A 13,569-nucleotide genomic window follows, 5' to 3' on the forward strand; every position below is an offset into this window, starting at 1 on the left:
GTATGAGGAGGAGGGGGGTTCACAGAGTGGGAGGGGTTAATTAATTGATCGATTTAATTAGTTAGTAAATAAAATTGATATGGAAAGTGTATTTGTATCAGCGAGGGTAGTTCCCATAGGGGTAGGTGATGAGGAAGGAGAGGAGGAGGGAAGGGGAAGTAGGAGAAGGGGTGACATGGAAAATCACTTAACTGAACAATAGGTTACAACCTGTCAATCAAAAGGACTTATTATCACCAAGGGGTCATAATCTACTTAGGATAACAATAGGTTAAGGGGCTATCAATCATAAGAGAACAATAGGAGTATATGTTTGATCCTTATGTAGGCAACCCACACTAACAAATTGTCCTGACACTCCCCTTGACCTACTGCATTTGTTACCTAGAAGTTATTTTCAAGGAAATGTCAAGCTTTCCCTCTCCATACCCCTGCACTTCCGTTTTTTCTCATTTGTAATAAGCATTTCTTTCTTCTTGTGTTATTCACTGCCAGTGCACATTACACAATGGCCGTAGAAGGAGTAAAATTATTGATTTCTTTGAAGACATTGATGCAATGATAGCTTGCTCTATACAACCAGCACTGATATGCACTTTGTGGCGCGTCTAACTACATCTTACTTTCCTCATTTGTTCTGGCTCTTTAAGGAATTTTTAACTAGATAGCTAAGCCCAGATACGGTGCGCTCAGTAGGGTCGCAAGACGGTGCAATCTGGCTCATTGTTACACTGCCAGCTGTGGCGGTGGCTGCTGCAGCGAGCCTGTCCTTAGCTTGGCTCAGATCTCAGGGTTAAATGGTCTGTCAAATAACGAAGACTATGTCGACATCAAGGATTTAATATTGTATAGGAAACGAGGACAAACTGTTGGCCGTGCGAATGATGGTGGTCCGCGCAAGTCGGGACACGAACGCGGCTTGCAGTATTGCCGGTTCCAAGCGACAATTGCATTACGAGCATGGAGATGTTTTGCTCTTGAAACATTCACGTTTTCTCCAGATTATGTCTGATGTCTTGTGATTATTGTTTTATTTACATTTACCTACAGGTTGTTAAGACAATGAGAGTAAATATTATGAAAGAATAGAAGAAAGGATGGGTGATTGGAACATATCGTCAGATGCGTTGCATAGTTTTTTTCCCTTCTTCCAGCGAGAATACCAATACAATAAAAGCCTTGGATACCCGCGGAAGGTTTCCTCGTGCTGCTCACTGTATAAACACACCATTTGACTAAGTGTCACGCCCCGGACGTTGCAGCAAAGATAAATGCTGCAAAATGCACTGTAAGGTACATGAAAAAGTGGTTACAGTTCATATCTGAAATTAACTTTGAAACAAGAAGTGAGCACACACTGGGACAGCTTCTGCACTATGATGGACTCACACGTGCAATATATCGAAGTTACAGCTTTACTGAAGGAAAAGAATTCCTCTTATGGATTACAGGATTGTGAAATAAGCTTGCAGAAAGAATTGTGAATTTCCGAAGCCATTTAAAGAGGCCAAAGGTGAATAAGAAGACAAAAAAAAAAAAAAAGAAAATACTCCAATCTCGTTGGTTTTACGGTTTCATAAATTTAAACAAATCTATACTGTTAATGACAATGACTATGAGGTGAGTTTAGTTAGGGCAGTTACAATTATTGTTTCATTGCGATATGAGGAAAGGACAGGTTTCTAATGCAATAGCGTTATTGACATATAGTAATAGATACGCACTTTGAACAGGAGTCACAAGGAATTAAAAATCAAGCTCTAATTGTTCTACTTCAGAAGGTCGTAATTACTTCCTAGCATTAAATTGCTACGCTCCTTTGGCCGTCTTTCTGTGGTCTCAATAACCTTGAAACAGATGTAAGGAAGAGAATTCCTGGCAGTGTGCGACAAGTGTGTGCAAGTTATAAGCTACAACGTGCAATCATTAATGTACTCTTTTTGTACAATTAGTGCACAGTGTCTTGTAGCCAAATGGAAGTATTAAATTCATAAATAATATTTCACCAAATTAAAATACAAATTTTATGGGTTAGCCTTCATGTCTTCCACGTCAGTTCTATATTACTTCTTCCTCCCTCCCTCTCTCTCTTTTGTTAATTAAGAGAAAACCTTGAAGTGCAGTTTTATTGCCACCTAGAAAGTAAGATCGTTCCATGGACCAGAAGAATAACAAATCTTCCACAGAAAATGAAGTTGTCCTTATATTTTAAAGCACACCGGCCATAATAATGACATAAAGTGGTGGGGCAGAGGGATCTAGCAAGCCTGGATGCAGCTGCCAGGCATGTGTAATGCATCCCAGCATTAAGCACGCCTAATGAGCGGCCGTTTTTTAAAGCAGGTATGTTATTAACAAATCGCCACAGCTAATTAAATCCAGAACTAGTCAGTGATCTACTGCCGATCACTAGTAACTAAAAATTTTCTTCTCTTGCAAACAAACGAAGAACGTGAAAACTTCTTGCTATAAATAACAGCAGAACAACAGTCGTATCGGAGCCAAAAAAAGTAATATGCTATTGTTTTGAAAGACTAACTGAAAACTGGGTGAAGAACTACCTCATACAATCTGCCACACCACCTTTAGTGCATGCGAATATATTCGCACTCTTTATAATACGCAATTTACATCTCGCTCACATAAGCTCACACCCACTAGTCCATCGCTGTAAGTCGCTCATACCCATCCACTCCCACTTGCCCATTCTCATTCTTTCAAACCAACTCATTGTCATTATCACTTTGTGTCTCTTTAACTGTCGCTGTCCCCTGTCTCACTGTCACAATATCCTTGCTTCTGTCCTACTCTGCCTCCACTCACGGTCACCGTCTCCCTCTCGCCCTCTCTTACTGCTGTCCCCTGTCTCACTGTCACAGTATCCTTGCTTCTGTCCTACTCTGCCTCCACTCACGGTCACCGTCTCCCTCTCGCCCTCTCTTACTGCTGCTATCTTTCTCATTCCTTCCCACTGCTGCTCTCACTATCACTACTCTCTTCTCTTCGTTGTCGTTGTCCTAGACTTTGTCTCACATTATCACTGGCTCTCACCCACTTCCACTTTATCCTTTATTCCTCTAACACTGGCACTGTCTCCTTCACTCTTATCCTGCTAATATTTTGTCACTGCCAGCTATGTTCCACTGCCACTCTGTCTCTCTTTTTCTCTAACACTGTCATCGTTTCCTCTGCACTTTCTATACCACGACCACTGTCTACTATCGGCACATTATGCACTCCTGAAGGGTTACCCAAGTAAGAACGATATTTACACATTCACCCATCATACATTAAAAGCCTTAAATAATATAATATTACCTCTTGCTATTTTTGTGATCTTTCCAAGCCATTTTACATGTAGATCATGCTATACTCGTCAAAAAAAAAATGGAAATTGTGGTAAGTCCTATGGGACCAAACTACTGAGGTCATCGGCCTCTAAGCTTACACACTACTTAATCTAACTTAAACCACCTTACACTAAAGACAACACACACACCCATGCCCGAGGGAGGACTCGAACCTTCGACGGGAGCAGCCGCACGAACCGTGACAAGGCGCCTCAGATCGCACAGCTACCACTCGCGGCACTCGTCAAAAAACTAAGTTTAATGGAATTATTGGCTTCACACGACACAAATGATTTGTTTGATACTTAAGAAACGGAATGCAAAAGATTATGATGAAAAATTCAGACATTGTGGAGGAGGATTCTATTTTAATGACTGTAGAGAAATGACCAAATGAGCCCCATAAGGTTGACATGCAATGGAGAAGCTTTAAAAATCGGACATATGGGTACGGAATGCTCGAAGCCAAACTCACAAAAATCAGTGGGTGGCCATATGTGCATCACTACTTGTTCGTTATCAATTGACTGGTGAACAACACTGATCATCCCCAGCCTGCATCGTTACTGGTAACGAGAAATGGTATCTTTATGCTAAAACAAGGAAAAGAAAGGAATGGCTGAGCCCAACCGAAGCAACTACTCCACGAACAAAGAACTACGTGCATGCACAAAATATAATATATTTTCCATCTCATGGAACAGTGAAGGTGTGATGCATTGCGAACTGCTTTCCTTTTTAGTGATGAGTTAACTCAGAAAATTATCCCATTACACGTAATTGGGTGGAAATGTGCAAAACGTCTCAGGAGGTCGATTCGTTTGTTTTCATGTGTGGCAGTTATATGTAGAGCAAAAGCAGCTGAACTTAATTGTTTGAGAGGCCCAGTAATATGAATTCGAATTTTCATAAATATGTACACCCAGATATTTAGAGCATTCTAATCTATTTAATTACTCTTCTTCACGTGCTTGATCAGTTGTTGTATGACTATGTGTTGAAGAGAATCGAATATAATGTGTTCCCTCAAGACAAAGAATCAGTCAATTTTCAGAGACGTATTAATAATGCTTTGTAAAACGTCGTAAGCAATCCTTTTGTTGATTTCACTCTAAAAGGATTTATCATACCAGTAGTATAATCGGATTTACCATTCCACTATATCTTCAGCAAAAGGTACCAATTCTGCTTGTCAAATGTTAAGCGGAAGGTCATTGACATATTTAAGGAACAGGAATGGACCCACAGTAGGACCTTTTGGGGCTCATTTAGTGATTTCTCCCCAATCGCTAAAATAGCCTGTAACGCTACCGCCCTTCTCGGACGTACATTATCTCTATAAAGCCTGTACTGCAATAAGTTCACGGGCTTCACCTTATAAACAAGGATTTTAGTACATAAGCTGACCGCGCGTACCTAATAGAAGCAAGATCGGACTTATTCTCAGTCAATAACTACAGTGATGCATCAAGCAAATGTAAAGTATAATTACTCTTTCGTATGGACAAGAAGTACACACAGTAGATGCTACCTATGATTAACAATTCGGTCGCCAGCCTACTTAGGCAAGGAGTGAGTTTTTCCTTGTACAAGTGGGTGCATGTACAAGCATAACTACACGTAGTAACGTTGCCTTATATGGCAAAGTTTGAAACCGAAAAAATCCACTGAACTAAAGTTTTCTCTTTTTGTACTAATTTGGACGAGCTAAATTTACACAACACCACACAGTAATGATTACTACGAACTGCATTTTGTATGTTGAGCAGACTGAAATCGGGCATAGATTGCCCTAGCATCGACAATCTTGAAAGTACACACACAATATCACTATTAATGATGGAGAAACACTTATACACTTAGGTTTAATATAGAACTTAGCTTTACAGGTCAAATCTGGTCAGTATACATCAAGGCTTGAAAGAATGGACAAGAGAAAAGGGGGGGCCCTGAAACTGTTATGGTCGTTAAACTGAAACTATTAAATACTGAAGGCAAATTAACACTCAAAATTATCAATCTATGGATAACTACTCTTTTGTCTTACTTCTGAATAATGTAACTGTCATTATTTCTGTCCCAAAATAAATTAAATAACATCGCTAACTCAATTTAAAAAAAAACTCTCTTCCAATTTAGTCATGCTTTTGTTCTTTACCAACATTTGCAACAACACACAGAACTATAGATTCCTTTATGGCATAGATTAATCTGCTAATAATTTTCATTAACACTAACATTAAACTTTCAGTTTAGGATACTCGGGTTGCACAATACGAGGTAAGGATCCTGTCTAGGTCAGTGATCAGGATAAGTCATGGCTAAAGCAATTCTGGTAAAAGTCACGTTATTATTGAACCATTAGAAACAGTTTCAACACTGGTCCACACAGATACACTTCTAAAGATGAAATAAATGTTTGACCTGTGCAAGTCGGTGCGGCGGATGGCGGGCAGCGAGATAGCGGGCAGCACGGCACACATACAAGCACGGCTAAGGCTCACACAATATCGGCACTTTCCATCTTCTTAGCGTCGTAATCTTTCCAATTTTGTGCCTCAGAATATAGCCATGCCAAGTAGTCGTCGGAATCGGTTCATCCGAGGCTCAATGGAATCCACTTTTCCTGGGTAGCCTCCTCGGTACAGTACGTGTACTTCCGACTGTTGCTCGCCTCCGACTGTTATACTGTGCCCGTTGTGCCGAACCGCGCCAGTGTGCGTTTTCCCGCCTCGCCTGCCTCCACCTTTTCCCGCTCCCCTACAGGTAGGGTATTCACCATAGGTTTTCTACTACACATATCCTAATGCATTACCTACGTATGGACCAAGTGTATAAATTACAATTTTCACATCTTACAGTAGTTTTAACATTAAATACACTTTCCTTTGATTACCACATTATTTGAAATCTAACATAAATAATAATATTCATTTCAAAAGTTGCTCACAGTCTCTTCAACATAACGATACGAACCAAAAAAAATTCAAAACATTGCATACATTAATTTATCTAAATTCATAAAGAAAAAAATTATTATATGTACAGTTGTCGTTACACATGCCCCTGTTTCCAGAAAATTTTCTTAAGTCCAAATTTTATGGGAACACTAAATCTTACAATTATACAGTGGTTCTGAATCTTTACTTAAATGTCCAAAAAGATTTACACTACATATTTCCTTTTACTCACTGTATATAGGTCTACACATTTTTAACACATCAAGAATAATTACTTGTCATTTACTCAAGTGCCTTTTGCACAGTCCAACTTCCCATCACAACATCACTAAAATAGCAATTTAATCATTTTTTCTAAATTTCTCAAAGAAATAATTTAAAATTCTGAAATACAAACATTTAACTACAAAAACAATTGCATATTTTGGATACACTATAAGATAATTTGTCGCTGCTTGCTTTGAATAGCAGTCCATTTTCTTACTTACTAAACAAAACACACACACATATATTCAGAAAATTAACTACACATATTTTCTGCCTATTATGCGGATTTGGGCAGTCCTTTTCACTTCATATTGTCACATCTCCTGGATCAAATTTACAATTTTCCATCGATTATTTATCTGCCTTCATTGGTATTTGGCAGTCCTTCATATTATGGTTCATACACTGCCCACTTTCATTTTTGACGGTCCCATCTTTTATCTGGCTGATAGCATTTATCCATTCTTTTCAGTCCTTTTCTCCATACATTTTTACAGTTACAGTACAATTGGTAATCTGAAACTCACATAACTACATTAGCACACTTTCAAGGGTATACAGACATTTACAAAGATTAAATACATTTAGAATAACTTGGGTTCAGCGTAAGATACAGCACATTTACTCGTTCCTAGGAACATACAGTTTCAGGTCCACAATATTTCTTACACCTAAAGGTCTTTTGGATTTTGGGTAGATCAGGTAGTAAGCATTGTTGTGTGGAATATTCTGTATTATATATGGTCCATTATAAATATATTTAAATTTTGAAATTTCATGGTTTAGTTCACTAGACTTTTTGTGGGTTTTTAAAAGAACATAATCTCCAATTTTAAATTTTGAAAGTTTTAAATTATTATTGTGTCTTTTAGACCTAGATTCAGCTTTTTGCTTTGCCCTTTTTATCACCAATTCTTTCTTTTGATCCAATCCCAAACTTGTACAAGGTGGAAACTCTATTTTTTCTTCAATTAAACTTTTACTACTTCTGCCTAACAAAATTTCTTCCGGTGGAAATCCTGTAGTTTCATGATGTAATGTGTTCATGACACTCTCAAAATCCGATATAAATCTGCCCCAGACTCTAAATCATGCCCCTTCCTCTTTTTTGCGCAACGCACCTTGGTCGACTGTGACATCATCCCAAGATACGTTCCTGACCTGTGAACCATTTATATCTGGCGGCTTTTTCGGTTTCTGGAGTTCAAAGTCTTTGCTTACTTGAACTCTTCGCAAAATAAACACTGAGTCGTCCGTTGGCTCTTTCTTTCTTTGTTCTGTTTCAACGTCTGGATTTTGTTTTGAAAATTCGTCTTTACTAGAGTCATCACTACTCTCTTCCTCTACATCAGATTCACTTAAGTGCGCTACTTTTGCACAATAGGGAGAGTTAGAATATTCAATTTTGTTTGTATTTGCGTACCTTTCATCATCTGAACTATCGTCGGAATCCGACCATTCCGGATCGCTATCAGGTTCTAACATAAAAGCTTTTCTGAGACAGGCACTAAGTTCCTCCTCTGTATTGTCGTCAGGCTTGGATTTTAATTCAATCTCCTCTTTTGGCAAAACGGCCTCATCATCAGCTTTATTTACATCTACTGTGACTTCATATTTAGTGTAATCCTCGTGGACTTTAATTACTTTCAGGTGATCATCTACCCCTTCTCCACGGTGCCTCTCGGTAGCAGCTTGTACTATTGACGGCCTGTTAGCAGAAGTTATTTCTTCGTCAATGCTGAGGATTTCATCCTCCAAATCCTTCCTATCATTAACCTTCCTCCTATCGGCAGCACGCGTACTTTGCGCGGCGCTATTTATTCTCCCCTCTTCAAATTTGGGCCACGTCACTTTATGGACGTCCCTACTATCTCTTTTTCCACCAACTAATTTCTTCGCCTCATACTCCCTTTTAAAATCCTCCCACTCACATTGCTTTAGGCCCTTGTACAGATCATCGATCTGCACACGCCAATCAGTTACTTCTGCTAATTCATCCTCGCCTTTTATCTCATTGCAAATACTGTTAACCGCACCTCTCTGTGTACTCACAGTTTCATTTATTGTTTCCTTTGCCACGGAATTATCACTCGTAAATTTTTCCTTAGCTCTGACGGCTATGTTCGTATCTACTGCTGCCGTATTGCTAGCGGCTTCTTTCCGAACAGATGTTCTGCTAGGCTGGGCCGTTGCCCTCTGATGCTCCACTCGCCTGTTAACATGTAGCGCTCTGTGCGGCAGAGATGATTCATTCTGGCTCGCACCTGACGCTTGTTTCGCCACAACACGTCGCGGCGTTCCATGACTGTCCCTATCCTGTCTCATTACATTACGGTCGGTCCAATATTTTTTCTTAAATCGGGGCCTGTATGTGTTGTCCGCTTCCGTTTGGCCCGCAACGTTCGCGGAAATCAGTTTCCCGCGTCGTTATTATTTTGCGCAGTATACCCTCTACCGCGACCTGGATTATTTCCTCTGCCTCTTCCTCTTTGTATTACATTGACGCGAAACCCATCGCCGTCGTTTCGTTCGTCATTGTGTCGGTTATTATGGTTACCAAAATTTTGATAATTGGCACGACTTGCGCGCCAATGGTCTTCGTCTTCGACCCTTTCTAGAAATGCTTGGAAGCTACGATGATTGCTTCCTACATACCTCTTTGAATCCTCCGGAAGCTTTTTACATAGCTTCCAGATAATTTCCGAATCTGATCTTCTACCTCTTAAATGCGTCAATTTCCGGTACCAATGCTCACAGAAATCTTTTAAAGAATTTCTGCCCCGATTATCATGCTGTTTGGCCATGATAAACTCGCGCCATAAATGGTCCTGCTTTTGTTCAGACCAATATTCTTCCGTAAATCTTTGCCTGAATTCTTCGAACGTCATTCGTTCGGTATTTAAATTTATCCCCCCAGCGCTTAGCGTCACCTGCTAAGGCGCTAATTACTACGTTTATCTTTTCCTGATCAGACAAGTGCTCAGGAAATACTCTCTCGCAATTTTTGATAAAATCTAACGGATGCCACCCGTTATGATTCTTGGCTGGATCGAAGCGTTCCTCGCCTTCTAACAGCTTCGTAATTGATGTGCCATTACAGACAACACCAGGCCTATCTTTAATTTTGCTCTCCAGATCGAAAATTCTGCCTTGAATTTTCGTAGTATCTTGTTCAAAATTTTGAACACATCTGGATACTTTTTTACTTAAAAACCCTTTCAGTGTCTGAAACTACCTTTTTCAATTGCGATATCCCGTGTTGACATTCGTTTACGATCTCAGTTTTAAGACCGAAAACTTTTTCGTCTACCTTAGTTTCAACCAGAGGTTCTACTTTCTCTTGACTGTTGAGAATTTCAACATCAAATCTACTATTAATGTTACCAATTTCCTCCTGCATAGTATCCATATTTTTGATAATAACATCAATTTCAAATTTCAGAGTATTTACCACAGAACTTAAATTTCCCTCTTTTTGTTCTACCTGTTCTATTTGTTTACTAATTTTAATTCCCTGTCCTTCGACCTGTGCTTTAATTTGATCCACCTGTGTTTTGAGCTGCTCGTCAACGTGTGTTTTGAGCTGATTAACCTGATTGCCGACTTGTTTTTGAAGTTGCTCATTTTGTGTTTTGAGTTGCTCGTCAACGTGTGTTTTGAGCTGATTAACCTGACTACCGCCTTGTTTTTGAAGCTGATCATTCTGTGTTTTGATCTGCTCACTCTGTCCTGAAATTTGTTTGGTTAATTGTTCAAATAGATCGTTTATGCTTAAAATTTTCACACTGTTTTGTTCTACGGAATCGGTGTGTTCCGATCCTACTTCAAAAGTTTCTTTCGGTTCTTTCTTTATCTGTGGAGAATCAAACATGTCAGTGGATTCATTCACATACCCACTATCATCTACAAAGTCACCCTCTTCTTCCTGTTTTGTCCCTTGATGTGTTCGAGGCGATCTCAACCTTTCAATCTGTTCATTGACGTGTTCGTGGTATTGTAAGTACGCCAATTGTCTTCCGCTAACGCCATCTGTTATCTGGCCGCGTAAACTCCGGCTACTGCCAGCCGCATTCTCCATTTCACTTGGCGCATCTACCCTGCCTACGTTCCTGTCCATATTGAATGCCAACTATACCACACTATTATACTTGACTCACACTGCAGTTTATTTTGCTGAACTTTATTGCAATTCGTGCCACTGAACATCCACTGTTCAATCTTTACGTTAATTTGTAACTGACAACAATTGGATGTCCTGTCACCGGGAAGCCACTTGTAACGCTCCCGCCCTGCTCGGACGTACGTTATCTTTATAAAGCCTGTACTGCAATAAGTTCACGGGCTTCACCTTATAAACAAGGATTTTAGTACATAAGTTGACCGCGCGTACCTAATAGAAGCAAGATCGGACTTATCCTCAGTCAATAACTACAGTGATGCATCAAGCAAATGTAAAGTATAATTACTCTTTCGTATGGACAAGAAGTACACACAGTAGATGCTACCTATGATTAACAATTCGGTCGCCAGCCTACTTAGGCAAGGAGTGAGTTTTTCCTTGTACAAGTGGGTGCATGTACAAGCATAACTACACGTAGTAACGTTGCCTTATATGGCAAAGTTTGAAACCGAAAAAATCCACTGAACTAAAGTTTTCTCTTTTTGTACTAATTTGGACGAGCTAAATTTACACAACACCACACAGTAATGATTACTACGAACTGCATTTTGTATGTTGAGCAGACTGAAATCGGGCATAGATTGCCCTAGCATCGACAATCTTGAACGTACACACACAATATCACTATTAATGATGGAGAAACACTTATACACTTAGGTTTAATATAGAACTTAGCTTTACAGGTCAAATCTGGTCAGTACACATCAAGGTTTGAAAGAATGGACAAGAGAGAAGGGGGGTCCCTGAAACTGTTATGGTCGTTAAACTGAAACTATTAAATACTGAAGGCAAATTAACACTCAAAATTATCAATCTATGGATAACTACTCTTTTGTCTTACTTCTGAATAATGTAACTGTCATTATTTCTGTCTCAAATTAATTAAATAACATCGCTAACTCAATTAAAAAAAAACTCTCTTCCAATTTAGTCATGCTTTTGTTCTTTACCAACATTTGCAACAACACACAGAACTATAGATTCCTTTATGGCATAGATTAATCTGCTAATAATTTTCATTAACACTAACATTAATCTTTCAGTTTAGGATACTCGGGTTGCACAATACGAGGTAAGGATCCTGTCTAGATCAGTGATCAGGAACAGTAATGGCTAAGGCAATTCTGGTAAAAGTCACGTTATTATTGAACAGTCAGAAACATTTTCGACACTGGTCCACACAGATACACTTCTAAAGATGAAATAAATGTTTGACCTGTGCAAGTCGGTGCGGCGGATGGCGGGCAGCGAGATAGCGGGCAGCACGGCACACATACAAGCACGGCTAAGGCTCACACTACATCGGCACTTTCCATCTTCTTAGCGTCGTAATCTTTCCAATTTTGTGCCTCAGAATATAGCCATGCCAAGTAGTCGTCGGAATCGGTTCATCCGAGGCTCAATGGAATCCACTTTTCCTGGGTAGCCTCCTCGGTACAGTACGTGTACTTCCGACTGTTGCTCGCCTCCGACTGTTATACTGTGCCCGTTGTGCCGAACCGCGCCAGTGTGCGTTTTCCCGCCTCGCCTGCCTCCACCTTTTCCCGCTCCCCTACAGGTAGGGTATTCACCATAGGTTTTCTACTACACATATCCTAATGCATTACCTACGTATGGACCAAGTGTATAAATTACAATTTTCACATCTTACAATAGTTTTAACATTAAATACACTTTCCTTTGATTACCACATTATTTGAAATCTAACATAAATAATAATATTCATTTCAAAAGTTGCTCACAGTCTCTTTAACATAACGATACGAACCAAAAAAAATTCAAAACATTGCATACATTAATTTATCTAAATTCATAAAGAAAAAAATTATTATATGTACAGTTGTCGTTACAAGCCATCCTTTCCCTCAATGTCTGAATTTTTCATCACAACCTTTTGAATTCCGTTTAAGTATCATTCAAATCATTTGTATTGTGCGAAGTCAACAATTCCACAGAACTTTGCTTTTCTACAACTTTAACGTGATTTACACGTCAAGTGGTTTTGAAAGATCACAAAAAATACGAAGTGGCAGTATTATATTATTTAAGGCCTTTAATATTTGACGGTGAATGTGTAAATAGCATTCTCACTTGTGAAACCCTTCTGCAGAGCATAATGGGCTATGCGAAGTAAATTGTATCTACTTTAATGTGAGACTACTCTAGAGTAAGTTACTTTTTCTGATATTTTGGAAAATGATGGCCGTAAAAAATTTGACGACTATTATTTTCGCGTTTCTCTTCCATTCATTATAAAGAGGCTTAACAATAGCCTTTTTTAACCTACCTGGAAAAAATCCTGTGCCAATGATCCATTACATGTCATTGAAAACATTACTGATTAAGTTACAACAACTTGTTAGCATTCTGTCTGAAATTCCAACACCATATGAGATTTTATTTTATATAATCTCAATAATTCTTTTAATTCTAGTGAAGGGTGTTGTTGTTTTTTCTAAAGGCATCAAGTTTTGTGAATATATTCTTTTGATACTTACACTGAAGCTTTTAATACTACTTCTGCTGTTGCATTTAGAAAGTAATTAAAAATCTTGCAACTAATGATTTGTGAATAACAAAATTGTCATTTATTTTATTGTTATAGCATCTTCTTCACTGACTAGCTGCTAGCTGTTCTGTCCCCGGTTGACAATATCCCATATCGCTTTAATCTGATTATCTGTATTACTAATTTCTCTCAGGACGGGCATATTTCTGGACGTTTTAATGACTTTCTACTGATGCAGAGTGCGACTAATTTAACAAGTAAGTTCCTCGATAAGAACACCGAAATCGGCGTTTAAGAAACGCA

Source organism: Schistocerca piceifrons, chromosome 6 (genome assembly GCF_021461385.2).
Source record: "Schistocerca piceifrons isolate TAMUIC-IGC-003096 chromosome 6, iqSchPice1.1, whole genome shotgun sequence".
NCBI classification, from domain to species: Eukaryota; Metazoa; Arthropoda; class Insecta; order Orthoptera; family Acrididae; genus Schistocerca; species Schistocerca piceifrons.